The sequence below is a fragment of the Hylobates moloch genome, unplaced genomic scaffold (assembly GCF_009828535.3).
Source record: "Hylobates moloch isolate HMO894 unplaced genomic scaffold, HMol_V3 SCAFFOLD_4, whole genome shotgun sequence".
Lineage (NCBI taxonomy): Eukaryota > Metazoa > Chordata > Mammalia > Primates > Hylobatidae > Hylobates > Hylobates moloch.
In genome coordinates, this window is record NW_026652279.1 from 1,224,440 (window position 1) to 1,249,287 (window position 24,848).

General features: G+C 37.7%; 1 long non-coding RNA gene across 3 annotated transcripts in view; it reads left to right on the plus strand.

The window, feature by feature from the left end:
- LOC131383352 (uncharacterized) overlaps positions 1-24,848 on the plus strand; it is a 163,654-nt gene that overhangs the window by 86,231 nt on the left and 52,575 nt on the right. For 2 of the 3 annotated variants that reach the window (XR_009213347.1, XR_009213346.1), the window contains exon 2: positions 16,058-16,243. The exons of the other annotated variant lie outside the window; for it this stretch is intronic. This is a non-coding gene — a long non-coding RNA (uncharacterized LOC131383352). The remainder of the gene's footprint in view (positions 1-16,057; positions 16,244-24,848) is intronic. 3 annotated transcript variants of the gene reach the window in all.

Here is a 24,848-nt window from a genome sequence, read left to right on the forward strand (position 1 = left end):
AGTTCAAAGAACAGCCCCTCCCCTCCGTTTCTATCCTCAAGGCTAAAAGATTTGGGAACATCCAGCAATTAGATTACATTTAGAGAGGGTACTCTTACAGTAAGTAGGAGAAGTAGCATAGTTTTATTTTTGTTTGTTTTTTTGGAGACAGGATTTCCCTGTCGCCCAGGCTAGAGTTCAGTGGCATGATATCAGCTCACTGCTTCTGGGTTCAAGTGATTCTCCCACCTCAGCCTCCCGAGTAGCTGGGATTACAGGCACAGACAACCATGCCTGGCTAATTTTTGTATTTTTTTTTTTGTAGAGATGGGGTTTCACCATGTTGGCCAGGCTGGTCTCGAGCCCCTGACCTCAAGTGATCTGCCCGCCTTGGCCTCCCAAAGTTCTGGGACTACATGCATGAGCTACCATGCCTCGAGCTAGAAGTGGCACAGTTTCAATACAATTACATGTTTGCTATTTTTCTACTGTATTATCAGATATTTGCCAGGTACTGGGGTTAACAAGAGGAATAAAAATGTCCTGACCCACAGAGATATTATATCTCATGATAAAGATATACCAACTGAAAAATAACATGGTCCCTAAAGTGTGATTTTAATGACTTTTTTTTAACTAAACTGAAAATACAAACCTCTATTTGTGTTCTTTTAAGACTACTTAAATGCATTGTAATATAACTTAAACGCTAATTCTGCAACTCTTCACTAAGTGTATGGCTTCATTTCACAATGAGATGCTTAAGTAGATTTGATTCTTCTGAGTATTCTTTGAATTAAGATGGATTGCAGTATCTGTTCTCATCCTAGTCATTTATTTGTCTTCTAAACTTTTGACTTTTTTTTTTTTTGAGATGGAGTCTCATTCTGTCCCCCAGGCTGGAGTGCAGTGGCGTGATCTCAGCTCACTGCAACTTCTGCCTCCTGGGTTCCAGCGATTCTCCTGCCTCAGCCTCCCCAGTAGCTGGGATTACAGGCGTGGGCCACCACGCCCAGCTAATTGTTTTGCATTTTTAGTAGAGACAGGGTTTCGCTATGTTGGCCAGGCTGGTCTCCAACTCCTGACCTCAAATTATCTGCCCACCTCGGCCTCCCAAAGTGCTGGGATTACAGTCGTGAGCCATCGTGCCCGGCCACTTTTGACTTTTTCATTTGGAGATGTTTCTTTTTATTTTTCTTTGAAGACCTTAATTTTGACATTTATATTTTCTTCCTCAAAATACACAGAGATGTTTTAGTGGAATCAAAATCTGGATTAGGAACAAATAAATGTGATTTATTAGGAAACAAAAGTAGTCAGGGCTCTCAAGTTGGATTAATGAGGTCACTCACCCTTTGCTTTTGTGTGGTGCCTGACTAGTGGTGCTTAGATTGTCCTCAACAAAGACACCCAAAGTGAAAAAAAGGAAGGGAGAACGAAGCAAGCAAGGAGGCATGCAGAAAAGAAGAACCCATTGTGATGATAGAAAAACTTAAAAAGAGAAATCCGTCTCTCAACAAAATCAAGCTAAAAGGCCAATTTATTTTACTAGATAGCATCTCTCTTTGGTAAGAAATTTCTAGAGAAAGAATGTCAATAAATAGTGTTAGCTTTGAGGTTTACATTAAATTTTTGTTCATATATGAGTAAATTTTGTGCGGTTTCATCTCTTTGACTCTGGTATGGTGAATTAGAGTACTCAGAGATGAACTTCTTTCTCTGAAAATTTTAGAGTCTTGAAAATTACTTGTATTAAAAGAGAGAGAGAATAGAGAGCTTGAGCCGGGGTGATTGGCAAACCGGCCGACAAACAGAATGGGAGATGGCTTTGGTCTATGTATTTGCAGTGTGCTTGGGGGATACATTCTCAGAGGTGGAATGGGGGCCCTATTGTTCTTTTTGCTAAAGTTCTTTCTTTCAGCTGAGAGATCACGAGGAAAGGCAGCTTTATTTTTTCTGACTGTCAGGTCAGATGGTCTCTTCAGTTAATTTTAGCTCGATTTTAAAAAACCTATTTTTGTGTGAGTTTTTTTATCCCTTTCCTGTACTCAGACAGTCATCTGCAAAGACCCAGAGAGAGCTGGCAAAAGAGGATACACACGCTTCAGGTCCGACAACTTCCCTAAGGTCAAATATATTATCCTTTTGGGTATGACTTGTGAACTTCTGTGTTTGAACTTCTGTGTAAGAAGAAAAAATGAAGGAAAATCTGTTCGCCTTTTATCTTAATAAAGTATCAAATCAGAAGGAAAGCAAGCTCCAGAGAGAAACAGAAAGATCACAGTGCTTTGTTTCAACCAACAATATCCATGCTCAAAGAAAAGACAAAAAAAATATTTCTAGAGGCGTATTGTCCCCACCAGGCATTTTTTCGTAATTAGGAAAAAGTCACACAAGGCCACGGGAGTGAATAAAACACAGATAGATTGGCTTCCCTTTTTGATGAATTTTATTTTTTTGAAATGAGTTTGGGGTGAGGGTTGTATATGTGATCATACTAAACAATGACCTGACAATGAATGATCTATTAATGCGTATTACCAGAGTTGTGAGATGATCAAACTTGCTTCAAAAGGTTAAAAAGAAACCTCATAGAAAAGAACTGATGAGAGCTTATTTCTTAGAAGATCAACTCTTACAGCATAATATGTTTGTTCAGAACAGCCAAAAGGACTTTCCCAGCTTCATTTGCAGCACAAAAGGCTAGACCTGCTTGGGGCAGACAATGTCATGTTTAACAAATAAGGGAGGAAAGACAGTGCCTCCCAACTTGGATTTTGCTCTGATTTTTTTTTTTTTCCCATGGAGGAGAACAATTTTCAAGTAAGAAGGATAAACTAAAGAATCAGTGAAAAAGAATTAAAGTCCAAGAGAGATTTGGAGAAGAGCATTTTGGCCTTTACAAGAGCCCAGATCAAAAGTAGCTCCTATTTCATAGCCCTGATCAAAGAACTATAGTTGGTAATCTGAGAAATCATGGAGCGTGAGAGTTTCCAGGACCCTGGAGAGGGGCGAGCATTCCAATTTTCAAAAAGAAAGGATAAAAGAAACAGCTGGCTAATAAGCTTGACCTTGAACTAAAGTAATTCAAAATGACTATTTGTGAGTAACTGGAAAAAAAAGTGGTGATGATTCATTCTTCACATCGGTTTCTCAAGTCATACCAAATTAATATTGTTTTTTATCTCTTGATGATTACTTGTTAGACCAGTGGAGTGAGGAAATGTCATAGATAGTGTAGAATCTCATCATTCAGAGCTCCATGTGGATAGTCACCTCTTTAGAAGAGCAATTCATGAGCACCTGGTCTTAAGCAGTTACCCAGATGTAGCCATAAAAAGTTACTTTATGGTTTTTGTTAAAAACATTTGTTAATATCTAAATATCATATTGCAATGACTTTGTTGATAGTCTGGCCTCTTCCCCACTAGAATGCAAACTCCACAGAATTGAAACCCAAGTGTTTTGGCCTTCTTTATATTTCTGCCATCTTAAACAGTGTACTACCATGCAACAAGCACTCAGTAAGTGCCCATTCAATGAATGAATATTGCTTAAGTACATTTTTTTTGGTGCAAGTACTCTCTAAAATATACATGTGAGATATGATGATTATTTCAGCAAGGCATTTGACAAAGTCTCCCGTTATTTCCTTGATGATGAGATGGAAAATTTTATCATATGATTTTATAGCTGCCAATTTGTGATATAGCTGTCAATTACAGTCATTTCAGGCCAAGCAGGGACAGTCAGGAGTTAGTTGCAAGGCAGAAAGGGATAGAGGCTATCTTTTGATTCCCTTCACATCTTCATAGGTGGTTCTGTCTGTGACCACATGAAACATCTCCAGCTGACATTACAAGTGAAGGGAATATGCTGATCTCAGAAAGATGCTTCATCTCATCAAAGTAACCTTCATTTCTTTACACTTTTATATTATGCTGCTTGTACTTTTGTTTAGCATTCATTTCATGCCACATTGCTTCATTATTAATTTAACATATTTTTTGAATAGGCTCAAAATCAAAAGGTAAAGTATACAGTGAACAGCCTTCCTCCCACTACCACTGTTCACCAGTAGCCCACTTCCTCTGTCCATAAGAATCCAACGTTATTGGCTGGGTGCCGTGGGTCATGCCTGTAATCCCAGAATTTGGAAGGCCGAGGTGGGAGGATCGCTTGAGCCCAGACATTTGAGACAAGCCTGGGCAACATGTTGAAATCCTGTCTCTACAAAACATACAAAAATTAGCTAAGCCAGGTGGTGCACACCTGTAGTCCCACCTACTCAGGAATATCACTTGAGCCCGGGATGTTGAGGCTACAGTGAGCTGTGATTGTGCCACTGTCCTCCAGCCTGGGTGAAAGAGCAAGACCCTATCACAAAAACAACAACCACCCCCCCCAAAAAAAAGAAAGAAAAGAAAAAAATAGAAACAAAACCAATGTTATTAATTTTTTTATCCTTCCAGAAATATTTTAGTATATACAAGAATATATACCTATGTGTTACATATATTAGTATCTATCTTCTCTTCTTTACACAAATGGTAACATACTATATATGTGTGTGTGCATATATGTTTAGGATTGTGATATTTTCCTGTTGGAAAAGGCCTTTTACCATTATATAATGTCCTTCTGTGTCTTTTACTGTTGCTTTAAGGTTTTTTTCTCTGATATAAGAATAGCTATCCCTGCTTGCTTTTGGCATCCACTTGCATGAAATGCCTTTTTCCACCCTTTTACTTTATGTTTATGGAAGTCCGTATGTGCTAGGTGAACCTCCTGAAGGCAGCAGGTTAGTTGGTTGATGAGTTCTTACCCATTCATAGTTCTGTATCTAAGTGAAGCATTTAGGCCATTTACATTCAATGTTAGTATTGAGATGTGAGGTCCTGTTGCATTAAGTGTGCTATTTGTTGCCTGTGTATGTTGGTTTTTTTGTTTTTTGTTTTTGCTTTTTAACTTGTATTTTTGTTTTATAGGTCCTGTGTGATTTGTGCTTTAAAGAGGTTCTGTTTTGATGTGTTTCCAGGATTTGTTTCAAAATTTAGAGCTTCTTTTAGCAGCTCTTGTAGTGCTGGTTTGGTAGTGGCGAATTCTCTCAGCATTTGTCTGTCTGAAAAAGACTATCTTTCCTTCATCTATATGCTTAGTTTCACTGGATACAAAATTCTTGGCTGATAATTGTTTTGTTTGAGGGGGCTGAAAATAGGGCCCCAATCCCTTCTAGCTTGTAGGGTTTCTGCTGAGAAATCTGCTGTTAATCGGATAGGTTTTCTTTTATCAGTTAACTGTTGCTTTTGCTTCACAGATCTTAAAATTCCTTCTGTCATCTTGACTTTAGATAGCCTAATGACTGTGTGCCTAGGCAATGATCTTTTTGCAATGAATGTTCTGGATTTTCTTTGAGCTTTTTGTATTTGGATGTCTAGATCTCTAGCAAGAGCAGGGAAGTTTTCCTTAATTATTCCCTCAAATATGTTTGCCAAAATTTTAGATTTATCTTCTTCCTTGGGAACACCAATTATTCTTAGGTTTAGTTGTTTAACATCATCTCAGACTTCTTGGAGACTGTTCATATTTTCTTATTCTTTTTCCTTTGTCTTTGTTGAACTGGGTTAATTTGAAGACCTTGTCTTTGAGCTCTGAATTTCTTTCTTCTACTCGTTCAATTCTATCGCTGAGACTGCCCAGAGCATTTTGCATTTCTGTAAGTGTGTCTAGTGTTTCCTGAATGTTTGATTGTTTTTTCTTTAAGCTATCTATTTCCTTGAAGATTTCTCCCTTCACTTCTTGTATCGTTTTTTTGGACTTCCTTGCATTGGGCTTCACCTTTCTCTGGTGCCTCCCTGATTAGCTTAATAGCTAACCTCCTGAATTCTTTTTTCAGGTAAATCAGGGATTTCTTCTTGGTTTGTATTAATTGCTGGTGAACTAGTGTGATTTTTTGGGGGTGTTAAAGAGCTCTGTTTTGTCATATTACCAGAGTTGGTTTTCTGGTTCCTTCTCATTTGGGTAGGCTCTGTCAGGGGGAATGTCTAGGGCTGAAGGCTGTTGTTCAGATTCTTTTGTCCCACGAAGTACAAACTACTACTTGATGTAGTACTCTCCCCCTTTTCCTATGGATATGGCTTCCTGTAAGCCAAACTGCAGTGACTGTTGTCTGTCTTCTGGGTCTAGCCACCCAGTGAGTCTACCCGGCCCAGGCTGGTACTGGGGGTTGTCCGCACAGAGTGCTGTTGTGAACCATTTATAGGTCTCTCAACCATAGATACCAATGCCTGTTCCAGGGGAGGTGGCAGGGGGTGCAATGGACTCCCTGAGGGTTCTTAGCTTTGGTGGTTTAACACTCTATTTTTGTGGAGGTTGGCCTCCTGCCAGAAGGTGGCACTTTCTAGTGAGCATCAGCGGTGGTAGTATGGGGAGGAACCAGTGGTGGGTGGGGCCCTAGAACTCCCAAAATTATATGCCCTTTGTCTTCAGCTACCCAGGTAGGTAGGGAAGGACCATCAGGTGGGGGCAGGGCTAGGCATGTCTGAGCTCAGGCTCTCCTTGGGCAGGTGCTGCTGTGGCTGCTGTGGGGGATGGAGGTGAAGTCCCCAGGTCAATGGAGTTGTGTATCTAGGAGGATTATGGCTGCCTCTGCTGAGTCATGCAATCTGTCAGGGAAGTCGGGGAAAGCTGGCAGTCACAGGCTTCACCCAGCTCCCAAACAGACTGAAGGGCCAGTCTCATTCCCACAGTGCCCCTGTAACAGCCCTGAGTCTGTTTCCAGGCGGTGGGTCAGCTGGCCTCGAAAACTTGCCCCAGGCTACCTGCCTCCCAGCTGCAAAAGAAAAGGGCTTGATTCTTCCCCTGCCTGTGGAGTCTGCACACCAGATTCGCACTCTACTCCGAGTTCTGGCCAGGAGGCTTCTCACCCTGTTGAAATTGTTACAAAGTTCAGCTGGAGATTTCCTTCTCTCTCTGGTGTTCCTTACCCACTCCTCTGGCCACCCTCCTAGTGGATCCTTCTGGTGCCAGACAGGAATGGCCTGCTTGGGGACACAGTGAGCTCCCAGGGCCTTCCTGCTGCTTCCTCTACCCCTGTACTTTGCTCGGCTCTTTAAATTGACTCAGTTCCAGGTAAGGTCAGAAACTTCTCCTGTAAACAGACCTTCAGTTTCTCCAGTAGGGGTGTGTGTTCGGGAGAGGAGGCTCTCCCTTTCCTACTTCTGCAGTTGGGACACTCACAGTATTTGAGGTTTCCCCCAGGTCCTGCAGGAGCAGTCCGCTTCCTTCAGAGGGTCTGTGGGTCCTCTTGGGATTGCTGGTTTGTTCTTGCAGTTGATCTGGAGCTAAAATTCACAATGTGAGCCTCCGCACGCTGCTCTGTCCATCCACATCAGAGCTGCCTATCCACGGTTCTTAGCAAATGGCACATAGTGCTCTGAATGGGACACAGTCAGTTCATTAAATTGAGTGCTGCAAGCTTAAATCGTTTCTTATCCTTTTGATATAAAACATGATTTTCTCCTAAGTGAGAATGGCATTCACTTTACAAAAACATACTGAGCGTCTACTATAAGCCTAGCATTGTTTCAGGTGCTGTGAATATGGCAATTAACAAAATACTTAAAAATTCCTATCTTCAAAAAAGCCACTGGACCTTTCTAACGAATTCTGGTTTCCTTTGGAAACAAGATTTAAGGTTCAACCTAGTATTGTCGTCTATATAACCATCGTTAACAAGTTATTATCCTGCACTTAATTTGTGGATTAGCAGTCAGGCATTATAATCACATTATAATCATTTTTCTTCAATATGATGATATTTTAAGCATTTAAATTTGTATAATCATTAATCTTGTATATGTGCACTGTCCAGTAAGGTAGCCACTGGTCACATGTAGCTATTGAGCACTTGGAATGTGACTAGTCTGAAATGAGATGTTTCTTAAGTGTAAAACACATACTAGATTTCAAAGATTTATTTTAAGAAAGTAATATAAAATATGTCTTAATAATTTTACATTGATTTTATGTTCAATAATATTTTGAATATATTGAATTAAATGAAACATTAATAAAATTAATTTCCGCTCTTTCCTTTTATTCGTATATATGGGACCATAAGAAAGTTTGGTCCCTATATAGCTTACATTATATTTCTGTTGGGCTGTATTCTTCTAGATACCTCCTTTATACTTAGCTGGTCTTTCTCAAATATGGTTTTTAGTAGACAGGAACACGGATTTAAGTAAAGGTTTAAAAGTTTATTGTTGGATTCACAGAGTCTTTAATATGTTACTTAGAAATGCGAATTTTCACAAAGATAAGAATTGTTCACAGTGTTTCCCAGATCACTTTTACTAGGAGCCCTCTTGGAACACTCTTTGCTAATATCCAATTAAAGTGATGCACTGTGCTGCTCATCTAGGAACTTGGCGCAAAGGCACTGATGGCAGAAGAGGTTTTAGTTCACAAGGCCAGGCTTCCATTCATTTTCTGGATTTTTCCTTGGTTTTCTAAATAAAATCAATACTGATAGTTTTTAAAATGTTAATTTTATTGCTTAGATATAATTCACCAAATCTTGAAAAGTTTGATTAAAAAAAAAGTTGAGATCCACTGGATTTACCAAAAAGATTCATTTAAAAAATAAGTAGTTGTAATGGGCTTGTCCATTTGGGTGGTGACACACAGAGAAATCCAGTGATGAATGGCATAGAATTACTAGTTGATAAGTCATATTTTGACAGAAGAATATACCACTTAAAGGACCTACACACTGGGAAATGATAAATTCCAGAAAGCAACTGAGCTGGGAGTTACTCCAGTGATAAATGTTTTATTATATTTGGGAGTCCTTGTTATAAAGTCATCCAGGAGATATCTAGGTGTAAGCCATGGTGTCATAAAACTCAAATGAGCTTTCTGTTAGTCCATCCATTCCAGAGTGTGAGTCTCTCCTCTGAAGACATCAGTCTCACACTTGGAACAACAGAATCACAGCTCTGTGCTTTGAGTAACTCAAAATGGCTCTGAGGCCTTCACCCAAACATGTCCCCCAGCACAAAATCCATTGGTTATACGTCCCAGGGAAATGCCACATTGTTAACATTTTGGTAAGATCTACATGGTCTTTTTGTTAATGTGACTTCTGACTGAAACTAAAGAGAGTAGAATCTGTCCATTCTAATAATTCACCAACGATAGCCATTCCCCATAAAGAAAGAAAAGACAATTGCTATGTTAAAGGCCCCTGTTTGATCTCTCCTTGTGTTGTCGAGATTTTGTAATGGAAATGAAAAAATGTGTAATTCCTTCCTTCCAGTTTTATTTTTTGTCCTTTGTGGCAGAAAGCTTACCAAGTAGGAATAAACACAGGAAAATCTAAGAAAGCAAGACTGGAGAAGCTGAGTAAGTGAGACCTTCTTGCCAAAGGTTGTATCTGTGTGATTCATCCAAATTAAATGTGGTAGAGTTAATTGATCTGATTGTTGGGTCTACTTAATGGCGAGTTTCTGCAAAGTCAGTTGACTCAACATAGCAATGAGCTGAATTGACCATTAAACCAGATCAAACCTAGTAAATTAGCTATCCTTTGGTCCTGTTTTCCAGTCATAACAACATAGTCATAAATCAGATAAACAACCATCCAACTGACAAACAAAAATCAGAACAGAGTATAAAATGAATACCTATAATTGAAATACTCATTTCCCATTAGGTGTTCATGCAATAAATCAAAATTGCTTTTGTTTTCTCTTTTTATTTTGTTAATGTACTAGTGATGCCCTGGTGTGGACTTGTAGATACTGAGAACTTATTTGCAAGGTTGCACTGAAATTTTATTCTAAAAAAGTATTGGATTGGCCAGGTGTGGTGGCTCATGCCTGTAATCCCAGCACTTTGGGAGGCCAAGGCGGGTGGATGATGAGGTCAGGGGTTTGAGACCAGCCTGACCAACATGGTGAAACTCCATCTCTACTAAAAATACAAAAATTAGCCAGGTGTGGTGGCGCGTGCCTGTAATCCCAGCTACTCAAGAGGCTGACACAGGAGAATTACTTGAACCCGGGAGTCTGAGGTTGCAGTGAGCTGAGATCATGCCACTGCACTTCAGCCTGGGCAACAGAGTGAGACTCTTTCTCAAAAAAAAAAAAAAGTATTGGCCTGCCGTGAAGCCTGTCCTTTCCTCATACTTGTATGTGTGCTTCTGCACACATATAAGGGTGTATACAGATCCACTTGATGAAAATTACAAAATGCCAGTTTATACTCTAACTCCATTATGATAAGTTTGATCTAAGATGACACTGGGAAAGACATTTTTGAGTGTTTTTAATACCAAATGATATGTTTCACTGTAGAAACTGTAGAAAGTTTAGAATTGTAAATAGGCAAATTAAGGGAATAATTGACTGTAATTTCACCACCCAGATAGAACCCCACTACAATGGTAACATATATCTTTCCAGACGTTTCCCTTACATTAGAATATGAGATTATACCATAAAGACTGGTTTTCCTTTTTCTTTTTTTTTTTTGAGACGGAGTCTCGCTCTGTCGCCCAGGCTGGAGTGCAGCGATCCAGTCTCGGCTCACTGCACGCTCCGCCTCCTGGGTTCATGCCATTCTCCTGCCTCAACCTCCTGAGTAGCTGGGACTACAGGCTCCCACCACCACTCCTGGCTAATTGTTTTGTAGTTTTAGTAGAGACGGGGTTTCACTGTGTTAGCCAAGATGGTCTCGATCTCCTGACCTCATGATCCTCCCGCCTTAGCCTCCCAAAGTGCTGGGATTACAGGCATGAGCCACCGTGCCCGGCCTGATTTTCTAAACTGTGTTTATAATATAATTATTTATTTTATCTTTTCTTTTTAATATATGTTATAAAATTGATGGATGTATACTTTTCTATACCATGTATAGACCAGTTTTATTTAACCAATTCCCTATTGTTCTGTGATTGTTCCCAAATGTTTGCTCTTATAGGCAATGATTCAGAGAATATCCTTGAACATATGTTTGTTGACTTGCTCAGTTATTCCTCCAGATAGATTTCTAAAACTAGAATAGATGAGTCAAGGAGAAAGTACACTAAACATTTTTTGATACATTTTGCCAAATTGCCTTTCAGAAATGGTGTGCCTGTCAGTACACAGTTCACTGAGTGTTCAGTATGCACTATAGTAGTGAAGGAGGCATATAAATTCCTGACGCTAGGAAACTGACAAGCTAAGACGACAATGCTTAGCTATAAAGACCTTTTGAAGAGTGAATTGTTAAAATTTAGCAGCAAAATAACTTTACCTAAGCAATGCATTTTTAAAAAGCACATTTAAAATGTATTTATTTTAAAATATTTTAAAAAAAGCGTTTAAAAATAAATAGTCTCTTTAAGTAAGTCTGATTTTTGGTCCTACTTAGTGACATATTTCTGCAAAGTAAATGGGCTTAGTACAGCAGTATCTGTATTGATCATTAAACCAGGCCAAACCCATGAACTTGACTATTCTTTTATCTTGTTTGCCAGTCATAAACACAAAATGTGTAACCAGAAAAATGCACAAATTATCAATGTATGGAAGACAAGCAGCACCTCAGAAGCTCCTCTCAGGCCTTTGTTTGGTTGCTCTCTCCTCACTTATCAAAGACCATCATGACTCACTAGTGTCACATAAGACTTATTAAATAAATGTGTATGCGTTTCTCCTGTTAATCTTTCTTGTGTCACCTTAATTCTCAGACTCAGCTCAAGACTCTAAGAGGGGAAAGATGGCCGGGCGTGGTGGCTCACGTCTGTAATCCTAGCACTTGGGAGTCCGAGGCCGGCGGATCACCAGAGGTCAGGGGTTTGAGACCAGCCTGGACAACATAGCAAAAGTCTGTCTCTACTAAAAAATACAAAAACTAGCCGGGTGTGGTGGCGCATTCCTGTAATCCCAGGTGGGAGAATTGCTTGAACCTGGCAGGTGGAGGTTGCAGTAAGCCAATATTGTGCCTCTGCACTCCAGCCTGGGTGACAGAGTGAGACTCTTTCCGAAAAAAAGGGGGGGAGGAGGGAGAGATAAAGTTTTTGTCTCCCCTACAACATGTACAATAGAATATTATTCAACCCTATAAAGGAATGAAATTCTGAAACATGCTACAACATGGATGCCCCTTAAAGACACTATGCTAAGTGAAAGAAGCTGGAAACAAAAAGGATGAATACTGTATGATTCCATTTATGTGAGTTATCTAGAATAATCAAATACATAGACATAGAAAGTAGACTGGCAGTTACTAGAGGCTAGGGGGTAGAGAAGGAAAATCAAGTTATTGCTCTTCAATGGGCACAGAGTTTCAGTTTGGGATGGATGGAAAAGTTCTGAGATACAGGGTAATAATGCTTGTACAACAATGTGAATGTACTTCGTGCTACTAAACTGTACACTAAAAATGGTTAAAATAATAAATTTTGTGTTATGTGTATTTTACCAGAAAAAGGTGGTGATTTTCCTAACTTTTAAATTCTTTATTTGTTCTGTACTTTATGCAAATTGAATTATACAGTATATCTTCTTTTGTGTCTGGCTTCTTTGCCTCATCATTATTCTTTGTAAAATTTATCATGTTGTTGCATGTGATTGTTGTAATCTGTTTATTTTCATAGCTGTAAATATTTATCCTTTGATGGACATGTTCCTTCTTTATCCTTTTTTGTTTTTTGTTTTTCAACAAGGTTTATGTGTATATATATATAAAATATGTTATGAATATATATATATGTTATGAATATATAATATATAAAAACAGAGTCTCACTCTGTAGCCCAGGCTGGAGTGCAATGGCGCAATCTCGGCTCACTGCCACCTCCACCTCCCCAGTTCAAGTGATTCTCCTGCCTCAGCCTCCCAAGCTGGGATTACAGGCGCCCGCCACCATGCCCGGCCAGTTTTTGTATTTTTAGTAGAAACAGGGTTTCACCATGTTGGCCAGGATGGTCTTGGACTCTTGACCTCGAGCAATCTATTTGCTTCTACCTCCCAAAGTGTTGGGATTACAGGCGTGAGCCACCGAGACTGGCCTTGCTGTGAATATTTTTGTATGTGTCTTTTGGTGTTGGTGACACAGGAACATATTTCTAGTGGATATGTGTGTATCTCTAAGAGAGGAATTGCTGGTCATTGGTAGGCCTACCACAGTGTGTGAGAGCTCCAGTTGTTTCATGTCCTCATCACTTCTCAAGGATTCTTTTGTTTGTTTAGCTATTGCAGTTGGCTCATGGTGATGTCTCATTGCAGTTTTAATTTAATTTATATTTTGCTAAAGATTAATGATGTTTAATGTCTTTCAGTAAGTGCATTGGCCATTTGGATATCCTGTTTTGTGTGAAGTACCTTTTATTCATTTTTCTATTGGATTGTCCTTTTATTTTTCTTGTTGATTTATAGGGGTTCTTTATCCTGGAGCCTTTGTGGAATACATGGATTCCAAAAAATATTCCCATTCAGTGGCCTTGCTTTTCTTATTGTCTTAATGGTGCCTCTTGATAAACGAAAATCTAATTTTAATGTAGTGTAATTCATCATTCCTTTTCTCTATGGCTAGTGCTTTTATGTTCGGTTTAGGAACTGTTGGCTTATCCCAAAGTCCTGAAGATATTTGCCTGTGTTATCTTCTAGTACTTTTATGTGTTTGCCTTTTGCCTGTAGATCCATGAGGTATTTACAATTAAATTTTGTGTATCGTGTGAATATGATGAGTGGGGAGATGCTGAAATTCTTTTTTTTTTTTCTGTGAGGATAGCCTTTTGACACAGCATCATGTATTGGAAGAACTGCTTTTACCCACAACACTTCACTCCTGACCTTTGTTATAAAACAGGTATATGCCATGGTTTGGATTCCAGACTCTCTATTTTGTTATATTGGTCTATTTATTCTTGCACTAATACCACCCTGTCTTCATTGCATTAGCTCTGTACTTGGTCATGTATCTACTGAGATATATGATTTCTCTCCTTTCCTCTGTTAATGTCATAATTTTATTGATTGGTCTGCAAATGTTAAGTCAACCTCAAGTTGTTGGAATAAAGTCAATTTAATCACAATATATTTTTCTTTCACATATCACTGGTTTGCTAACCTTTTGCTAAGATTTTTGTGTGTCTGTGTCTGTGGATGATATTGGTCTTTCATTTCTTGTAATATCTTTAAAATTGGGTTTTGTCATCAAATTGGGAAGTATTCTCTATGTTCACTGTAAAGATTTGTGTTCTATGGCCCAATTTCTTTAATATACAGGGTTATTGAGATATTTTATTTTTATGTCAGTTTTTTTTAATTTTTTTGAGGCAGAGTCTCGCTCTGTTGCCCAGGCTGGGGTGTAGTGACGTGATCTTGGCTCACTGCAACCTCAGCCTCCCGGGTTCAAGCAATTCTTCTGCCTCAGCCTCCCGAGTAGCTGAGACTACAGTTGCACGCCACCATGCCCAGCTAATTTTTGTATTTTTAGTAGAGATGGAGTTTCACCGTGTTGGCCAGGCTGGTCTCGAACTGACCTTGTGATCTGGCCCCGCTTGGCCTCCCGAAGTGCTGGGATTACAGGTATGAGCCACCATGTCTGGCCTTATGTCTGTTTTATAACTATCCTTTGAGAAATGTGTCCATTTTATATACATTTTCAAATTTATTGACATAAACTTGTGCATCATAACTTCTTTATCATCACTTTAATGTCTTTAGGATCTTTAGTCATTTCTCCATTTTCATTCTTGATAGTGGTGATTTATCCTTTTATCTCTTTTTAGATGATTAGTCTTTCTGGGATACTGCCAATTCTATTCTCTTTAGATAAGAACAACTTTTGAATTTGTTGATCTTCTCTGTCTTAAAATTGCTTTGTATTTTGTTGATTTATGCTTCTGTCTTTACTATTTCTTTATTTCTACTTCCTTTCATTCTAATTTGCTATTTTAAAAACTTCTTTTTTTGAAAAATTTTTTCAATGATAACTTACTTAATTTGATAGAAAATATTAAATGTGAAGATTTTTGTTAAATTCGAAGGTATAAATCTTCTGGCTCTTCAAATATATGCACATTTGCAAATAAATTGAAAAATTTAAGTTATATAGCTTAATATAGTTTAAAACACATAAGACTTTCCATTATTTAAGAAATATTAATGTCATACTATAAACATTCATTGTCGATGTCACCTTTATTATATTCAATTTATAAATTCCCATTCAACATTATAATCAGAATTTATTCTGAGGGATAAAAAAACAGATATTTTACTTCAAAGGACATGACAAATACTATATCTTTCATGATTCTCAAGACTATACAAAATACCTTCCAAACTGTTTAAGAAGTTAGTATTAAATATAAGATCTGACAGTTTCTTAATAAATACAAGTCTAACCATAATTACATCTTAATATTTCTGTGAGTATCTGCCTTCTCCTTAGCATATTAAGCACTATATTGTGTCTTTTAGGATAAAAAATTTCATTTGTAAAAAAATGAAAAAAAGATAAAATTTACAATATACATAGACTTTTTTATATAGTTGTGTTTTGAGATGAGGCTATTACTCCTGAGAAATTCACAGCTATTTTTTATTTTCAAAAATCTCAATTTTGAGTTCTCCAATCTTTGGTGGAATTCCAGGCATTGTGAGTTCAGGCTGGTAGTTCCCGGGGATGATTTTGGGACCTGTGTGCATGGCTGATAGGCTGCAATGTGTATTTCCAAGTAGGTGAGCCAAGACACCCTTGAAAGGTATGGTGAGCTACTCTGGAAAGCAAAAGTTCTCCTGGTGTATAAGTGCACTGACTCTGAGGACCCAGGGTGGGTGGAGTTGGTGTTTCTGAAATAGATGAATGATAATTCAGTTTTCTTTTTTAAATACGTGAGTTTAAGGCAAAAGAATTCCCTATAAGTATGGCTTTAGCAGCATAATAATCTTTTTTTTTTAACATGCAACATTTGAAGTACAATAAATTTTAAGATATTTTTAAACTTCCACTGAATAGATTCAAGAAAAAAAAATTTGACAAAATCCAATATTTGTTTGTGATTAAAAACTCTCAGCAAACCAGGACTAGAAGGGAGCTTTCTCAACTGGATAAGTGGCTTGTAAGAAAAACCTCCAGCTAATATCATACTCAATGGTAAAAGAATAAATGCCTGCCTTCTAAGATCAAAAACAAAGCAAGGATTTCTACTCTCACCACTCCTGTTCAACATTGTACTAGAGGTTCTACCCTGTGCAATCAGGTAAAAAAAGAAATTCAAGGTATCCAGATTGGAAAGGAGGAGGTAAAACTGTTTTTATCCACAGGCGATATGATTATCTATGTAGAAAATCGATAGAATCTACATTAAAAACTACTTTAGAGTTACAATACATTTACCAAGGTGTCAGGATTCAAGATTATATGCAAAAAAGTCAGTTATATTTTGCATCAGCAAAATTTTTCATGGCTCATTTTTTTCTCTTATTTCTCTTATTCTCTCATTTAAAAAATTATTTATATTTTTATTTATTTTATTTAAATTTATTTTTTAAATTTATTTTTGATTTTTGTGGACACAGAGTACATGTATATATTTATGTAGTACACAAGATATTTTGATACAGGCATACAATATTCACATCAGGATAAATGAGGTATTCATCACCTCAAGCAATTATCCTTTCTTTGTGTTACAAACAATCCAATTACATCCTTTAGTTATCTTAAAATGTACAATAAATTATTGTTGCCTGTAATCACCCTGTTGTGCTATCAAATACTAGATATTGTTCATTCTCTCTAACTACATGTTTGTACCCACTGACCATCCCCACATTTCCCTCCCCTCCTACTATGCTTTCCAGCCCCTGGTAACTATCCTTCTGCTCTCTATCTCCATGAGTTTAATTGTTTAAATTTTTAGCTTCCACAAATAAGTGAGAACATGCAAAGTTAGTCTTTCTGTGCCTGGCTTATTTCACGTAATGACCTGCATCCATGTTGTTGCAAATGACAGGATCTTACTCGTTTTTAAGACTGAATAGTACTCCGTTGTGTATATGGGCCACATTTTCCTTACACATTCCTCTGTTAATGGACGCTTAGGTTATTTCCAAATCTTGGCTATTGTAAATGCTACAGTAAACATGGAAGTGCAGTTATCTCTTCAATATACTGGTTTCTTTTCTTTTGGGTGTATACCTAGCAGTGGGATTGCTGGATTATATGGTAGCTCTATTTTTAGTTTTTTGAGGGATCTCTAAACTCTGCTCCATAGAGACTGTATTAATCTACATTCCCACCAAGAGTGTACAAGTGTTCCTTTTCTCCACATTCTCACCCATATTTGTTATTGCCTGTCTTTGGATAAAAGCCATTTTAACTGGGGCAAAATAATACCTCACTCTAGTTTTGATTTGCATTTCTCTGATGGTCAATGATGGCGAGCACTTTTTCATAGGCCTGTTTGTTTGCTGTATGTGGGTCTTCTTTTGAGAAACATCTATTCAAATCTTTTGCCCATTTAAAAATCAGATTATTAGATGATTTCCTACAGAGTTGTTTGAGCTCCTTATATATTCTGGTTATTAACCCCTAATCGGATGGATAGTTTGCAAATATTTTTTCCTATTCTGTGGGCTGTTTCTTCATTCTGTTGATTGTTTTCTTTGCTGTGCAGAAGCTTTTTAACTTGTTGTGATCCTATTTGTCAATTTTTGCATTGGTTGCTTGTGTTTGTGAGGTAATAATCACAAATTTTTGCCCAGACCAATGTCCTGGGGCTCCCACAATGTTTTCTCTTAGTAGCTCCACAGATTGAGGTCTTAGATGTAAGCCCTTGATCCATTTTGAGTTGATTTTTGTATATGGTGAGAGATAGGGGTCTAATTCCATTCTTTTGCACATGGATATCCAATTTTTCTAGTACGATTTATAGAAAAGATTTTCCTTTCCCTAGTGTATGTTCTTGGCACCTTGGTCAAAAATACATTTGCTGTAGATGTATTAATTTATTTCTGGGCTCTGTATTTTGTCCCATTGGTCAATGTATCTATTTTAATGCCAGTATGATGCTGTTTTGGTTACTATAGCTCTATAGCATAATTTGAAGTCAGGTAATGTGATTCCTCTAGTTTTATTCTTTTTGTTTATGTATTCTTTTACTATTCTTTTTTTTTTTTTTTTTTTGACACAGAGTTTTTCTTCTGTTGCCCCGGCTGGAGTGCAATGGCACGATCTCATCTCACTGCAACCTCTGCTTCCTGGGTTCAAGCAATTCTCCTGCCTCAGCCTCCCGAGTAGCCGGGATTGCAGGTGCCCACCACCATGCCTGGCTAATTTTTGCATTTTTAGTAGAGACAGGGTTTCACCATGCTGGCTGCTCTTGAACTCCTGACCTTAGGTGATCTGCCCACCTCGGCCTCCCAAAACGTTGGGATTACAGGCATGCACTACTGTGCCCGGCCTCTTTTACTATTCTTATAGTAGTTACTCTATAAATCACAACACAAATCCTTGATTTATTACATTTAGTATGATTTCATAGATTTACGATCTCCTGGACAATGCAGTAACTTTAGAACCTGCTAACTCTATTTATCTCCACCTGCTTGTGAATATATTTAATGTTGGGGATATTTTAAGCCCTATTTTTTATTATTGTTTTATAGAGATGCTGTTCACTTAGATTTACCCCAAAACTAATTCTTTCCATTGCTATTCTTTCTTCTATCTTCTTGCTCCTAAATGTGATCATTTTCCTTCACTGAAGAATACTTATTAGTGCAAATCTACTGCACAGTACTCATTAGTACAAAGATGCTGCTGACAAATTCTGTAGTTTTTGTCTGCAAATTTTTAAATTTTATTTCAACTTCATTTTTGAAGAATACTTTCACTGGGATTAGAATTGTACATGTGTTAACTGCTTTTATTTCCCCATGGCACTTCAAATACCTGATACCACAGTCTTTGGATTTTATTTTAATAAGCTGTTAGTGTTACTGTTGGTCTCCCAGAAATTAGGTGAATTTTTTCCTCTGATAGTTTTCAACTTTTCTCTTTGTCATTGGTTTTTAGCAGTTCTACCAAGATATATGTAGGCGTAATTTTCTTTGTATTTATCCTGCTTCAGGTTTGTAACACTTTTTTAGTCTACGGGCTGAATGTCTGCCTCCAGTACTTCTTAATCTCAAATATTATCTCTCCAAATATTGTTTTTGCCACATTCTATCTCTTTCTTTCTTTTAGGACTGTAATTATACATATTAGACCTTTCCCCGTGTTCTACATGGCTCTTATTCTCTTTAGTATTTCCCCCTTCTCTTCTTCAGTTGGATTTTTCCTTCTACTTTATCTTCCAGTTTATCAATTCTCTATTTTTTTTTGGCTGGGTTTATTTTGCTTTTTAGCCTATTAATTGAGTTCTTTATTTTGTTGAATTTCTTTTTTTAGTTGTACGATTCCATTTGGTTTTCTCTTTATGGTTTTCAGGTCTTTGCTGTAATTCCCTCCCTTCCTGCCTTCCTGCCTTCCTGCTTTCCTGCCTTCCTGCCTTCCTTCTTTCCTTCTTTCCTTCCTCAGAATCTCGCTCTGTCACCCAGGCTGGAGAGCAATGCTGTGATTACAGCTCACTGCGGCCTTGACCTCCCAGACAGGCTCAAGTGATTCTCTCACTTCAGCTTCTCGAGCAGCTGGGCACTAACATGCTCAGATAATTTTTGTATTTTTTGTAGAGATGGGGTTTTGCCATGTTGCCCAGGCTGATCTTGAACTCCTGCCTTGGCCTCCCAAAGTGCTGGGATTATAAGTATGAGCTACCGCGACCGGCCCTTTACTTCTTTAACATACTTAGCTGATTAAAAAATTCCAATATGATACATAGAATATCGGTATCTTTTATGGATCTATTTCTATTGTCTTTTGTTATTTTGATTTTTAGCTAATATTTTGGCATGCTTTGTTACTTTTAGTTGAATGCTGTTTGCTGTGTATGAAAATTATAGAGACAATTTATATCTGGATCATATCTTACTTTAGAGAGGGTTTCTATTCGTTTCTAGCAGGTGGGTGGCATAGGAACATATTAATTTAATCCATTCATGAGTTGAGCAGATTCAAAACTGGGGTTCAGTTTCTGTGAGGGCTGCTCTGTTTAGAGTTCATACCGCTAGTTACAGCCCTTCAAGGGTAACAACTTAAAACCCAGGTTTTCACTTGAGCCTCTTCTCCTGTATGAACTCAATCCCCTCTTCACCCCCTCTCCCAAGCCTGGTGAAATTTCAGTATACTCTCAGCTCTACAGCCTTTCAGACACTACTTTCTGCCCAGTTTGTCTCATCTCAGCTGTTCCTTAAAAATTTGCAAATGCCTCAAAGGGAAAAGTGGTGTCAAATACCAGTTCAATATTCTGGGTTTCTCCTCTCTCTAAGATCTTGGCCCTATAAATCCTCTCTATTTGGGCAGCTCTCTGATGTCTTTGACAGATGTTTGCTTCGTTGTTTTAATTTTCTTCAGCCTTACTAATGGTTAATAGCAGTAAGTTTCATTTCAAATAAGCTAGTCTGCCATTTTTGGGAAGGGAAAAGTCAGCACTGCTTAGATTTCTGTGTTGTTCCCATTTCTGTTATTTTCTCATACTTTTATCTCTGTTTGATGGTAAAGAAAACAGAAATAGATAGAAATTTTGCTTCAGGTTAAATTCCTAGTTAACGACCCGACTGAATTAAGAATCCAGTTTTTGGACTACTGATACAGAATCTATTGCTTTCATTTGATATACACAGTAGAAATACTGCAGTCATACCAGGAATCATATTCTTTTGATATTGCAGATTCTGCTTAGAAGAAGCATTCTTTTCCATCTATAAATATTTAAATTCTATTTATGCTGGGAAGCATGCTAGATTTTATTTGCTCAAAAATTTTAAGTAATCCACACATATTGGGTACTTAGTTGGTCAGATATAGTGCCATGGATTTTATGTGCACCAACTGATTCAGTCCTCACGGCAACGCTCTGAGGTTAGATATTTTATCATCTTAATTTTGAGACAAGGAAGCTGTATTTCAGAGAGGTTCATTAATTTGCTCAAGTCACACTATTAGTAGTGACAGAACAAGTACTTAAATCTGTGTGATGTAGCGGAATGAAGAGTGATATTTGGAGTCAGACAGACCAAGCTTAATATTCTGGCATCGTTGCTGATTAGCTGTGTGACTTGGAGCAAGGTCCTCTCTGAGTCATAGTGTCTTAATTTAGTAATGATGAGACTTCAGTAACAATGCAGTGAAGAGAAAATAAAACAATGTATGTGTGCACACTTGGTATATGTGAGGCACTACGTAACTACTAGAACCCTTTCATCCTTCCTGAACAAGAAACATTCGAAGAGAACTTTATACAAAACACTTGCAAAAATAAGATATATTTAACACAACAACTCTGAGTAGTATTCTGTGCAGGCAGAGATGTGAAAACCATGTATCAGAGAAATGAGGTAACTTGCCTCCAATTACATAGCTAACATGTAGAGCAGATAAGCTTTGCTGATTGCAGTGTGCCTAGATTAACGTCATATGTACATCCTCAAAATGGAGTTTGTATAAATTAGTTAATATTTCAAATGAACAAAACGAATCTGCTATTTAAAGGATTCCTGCAGTGAATGTTTTTGTAAAGTCAGGAATAATTCTGGAAACGTAAGTTATCTCCTGCTAATCTACCTGTTTTATACATTCGGCTTTTAATGTTTTCTTAAAGTTAGTCATGTCTGATGTTGACTTTACCATCCTCCAAATGTCTTTCTGTTGATAAGATATTGTTACTTCATTTCTAGAATCTAATTAAAGTTGATAGTACTCTAAGGGACAACAAATGTCAAAATCCACCAGGGTTAATTATTTTGAATGTCTTTTAAAAGTAAAGGAACATATAAAAATCAATGAAACTGTGGTAGTAGAATTAAATTATCCTGAGACTGTTTTCCCCAGACATATGATTTATTTGAACATTTGAATGTCTTGTTCAAGAGAGACATTTAGCCTTTAGCAAATGTCCCCAACAGGACGCTTCTATGGTCAGATATATTAGCTCAGCTGCCCTCCGTGCACAGGTAGGTCAGTCTTCTGGTCAGGCAGGGGTTTTGGGATATTCCTTGACTTTCGTAAGAGGATGCTAACTCTCTCTGCCTGCATCCAGTTGACTAGAAGATTTATCTTCCAGGCTCCTGGAAGAGGACATATGCTTAAATTCCCCGTTGCCCTGGTCTTACCAAGCTCAGTATACTTAACTATACTCACACTTACGAATGCCCGAAGGGTCTCTGTTCCGTCCGTTTTTCAAGATCAGTGGCGTCCAGGCTTTCTGCTCAGAGAGAAGCAGAGGAAAGCATGGATGGTGCAACATACTTGCATGGCTCAGGGTGCTGGCTGTGTGTGATCTGTGGCACAGCGAGTAGGTGTCAATCTTGAAGTGCTGGCTGGAAATCCACCCCTTTCACTGCCACTCACCTGCAGCCATCCATTGTATTGAGAACACCAGCATTAAAATGATTGTATCTAAACTTTTACCATTTTATTCTTGGATGTTGCTGATCTAGCAGGACTGCATGGTTTTGACCCTTCATAAAATCACTCCCTTTGAATTGCTCTTTGGTGTTGGACCATAAGCCTACATTGAGGAACTTTAAAGGAATAACCATGAGAAATGTACTATGTAGTCTAGGGATGTTCAGTAGTGTGCAATCTGGTTGCTAAGCCATTATTAACAAATAAATTATATGAAGTTACCATTAAATATGTTGTATCAAAAAGAAAGTTAATAAATATGTAAAATGCATCACTTCCTAATTATTTGACTACATTTTACTGTTAACTGTGCTCTTGAGGTTGTTCATGACTATTGTACTAGTGTGAAGGAAATGTTATATAAAGTAAGCTACTGTCCAACTGCAAGTTCAGATGTGTCATGTTGGTAGCATGAAATTGGCCAAGGTTGAAGTATTTACACTATAGAGCATCGAATCAGCACCCTGCCCCACACCCCAAAACCCAGTTGTGAAATATCTAACAGCTCACTACTGTATGTTATTGAAGATATTATGTTACAGTGATTACGAGAATCTATGGAGGAGATTCCCCTTAGGTCTCAAAAGCAAATAAAGATATGCTTCTCTTCAGGTACGTGCTTATTTTTATTTTTGGAACCTCATGCTTATTGCTAACAGTTATGTTTCATCTTCATGTTCACTGCTAAGTAGCTCAGAACCAAATCTTCAGCACCTTTTACAAAAAGAAACATGTTCCAGGAACCATCTTATTTCCTTATTGTTGTTTTTCTTTAGCCCCTTCCTTCCTTCCTTCCTTCCTTCCTTCCTTCCTTCCTTCCTTCCTTCCCCTCCTTTCCTTCCTTTCCTTCTGTTTCTTTTCTCTCTCTTTCTCTTTTCTTTTTCTCTTTCTTTTGTTCTATGTTTTTGCATTAATGGATTTCTTTTAGCTATCTCTAAACATGTTAAGAATGATGTGGGGGTATAAAAATAAAAAGTATATTTTAATGTGTGCAAATACTCTTAACAGTAATGGATTATTAAGACTTCCTACCTTATTCATAGATTTTATCTTGGTATAATATTTAAGCTTTCTTCCTGCTTTAATATGAAAAAAAGTATGAAGTTAGAGTATAATTTAGAACTGCATATATGCTTTATTTACTAAGGGCCTGTGAAAAAAATCTTGGGGGGAAAAATAGTTCACTTATACGTATTTATTATCTTTCATCCTTCTCTTGAATGTAAGTTCCAAGAGGACATGGTGTATCTGAAAGTGTTTAAGCTACACCTCACTGAGTTCAATGAGTATTTTTGAATGAATAAATAAATAATTCATGAATTTTCTAATGCTCAGTGGTTATGAATACCATTTGGTTTTTATCATTCGGTTTTTAATGATGATATTATACAACACACACACACACACATTTAAGAACTTTCATTCCATACGTATCACGTCAATTTAGGCTCTGTTTCTCTAAATTTTAATTTTTCAATTAAACACTCATTGCTAATGATATTTTTTCATTAGTTCTTTATAGAAATATGGTCACACATAAAAAGAAGCAATATGGCATTTCCTACCCATGTGGAAAGACCAATTATCCTAAACTGAGTCTGAAGTTTAATACCTCTGCATTCCTTAGATGGTTCTCCTGAATCTTTTACTATAATTCTACTGCTTTATTTTTTTCTTGTACTGAGAAAAGAGAACTGACATTTATTGAATGCTTACTTTGTGATAAATGCTTGCTGTGTATTATTAACTGACACAACAATCCAGTGAAGCAGGTCCTACTATTGTCCCCTTTTTAATAGGCAAAGCAACTGGAGCTCAAAGAGATTATGTCACTTTCCCATGTCACAGCTCCCAGTGATGGAGCTTGGCTCTGAAGCCACAGGGTGGCTGTCTGCCCCACTCAACTCAACTCTGGATCACTGCCTCCCACCCATCGCTCCTTCACCTCTGCCTTGTCTTTACCTTTCACAGGTCTCCGTTAGACAGTACTTTTATTATTTTATTTGGTTGGTAAATGAGTGTTTCTGTTATTCGACAGGAATGCCAAGCTAAGCAGCTTGGTGTTCAGTGAGTGGGAAACCATTGGGGTTTTTGAGCAGAGGATGATCATCCAGGAAGTAGGGAGAACGATGCCTTATAGGTATGGAGAACGATGCCTTATAGGTATGGAGACTGGAGATAAATGAGTGGCCAGGTGATATTCAAGAGTGCAGTTGGCAAAATAATGGCTCCCCCAAATATTCATGTCCTTATCCCTGGAACCTGTGAATATGTTACCTTACATGGCGAAAGAGTCT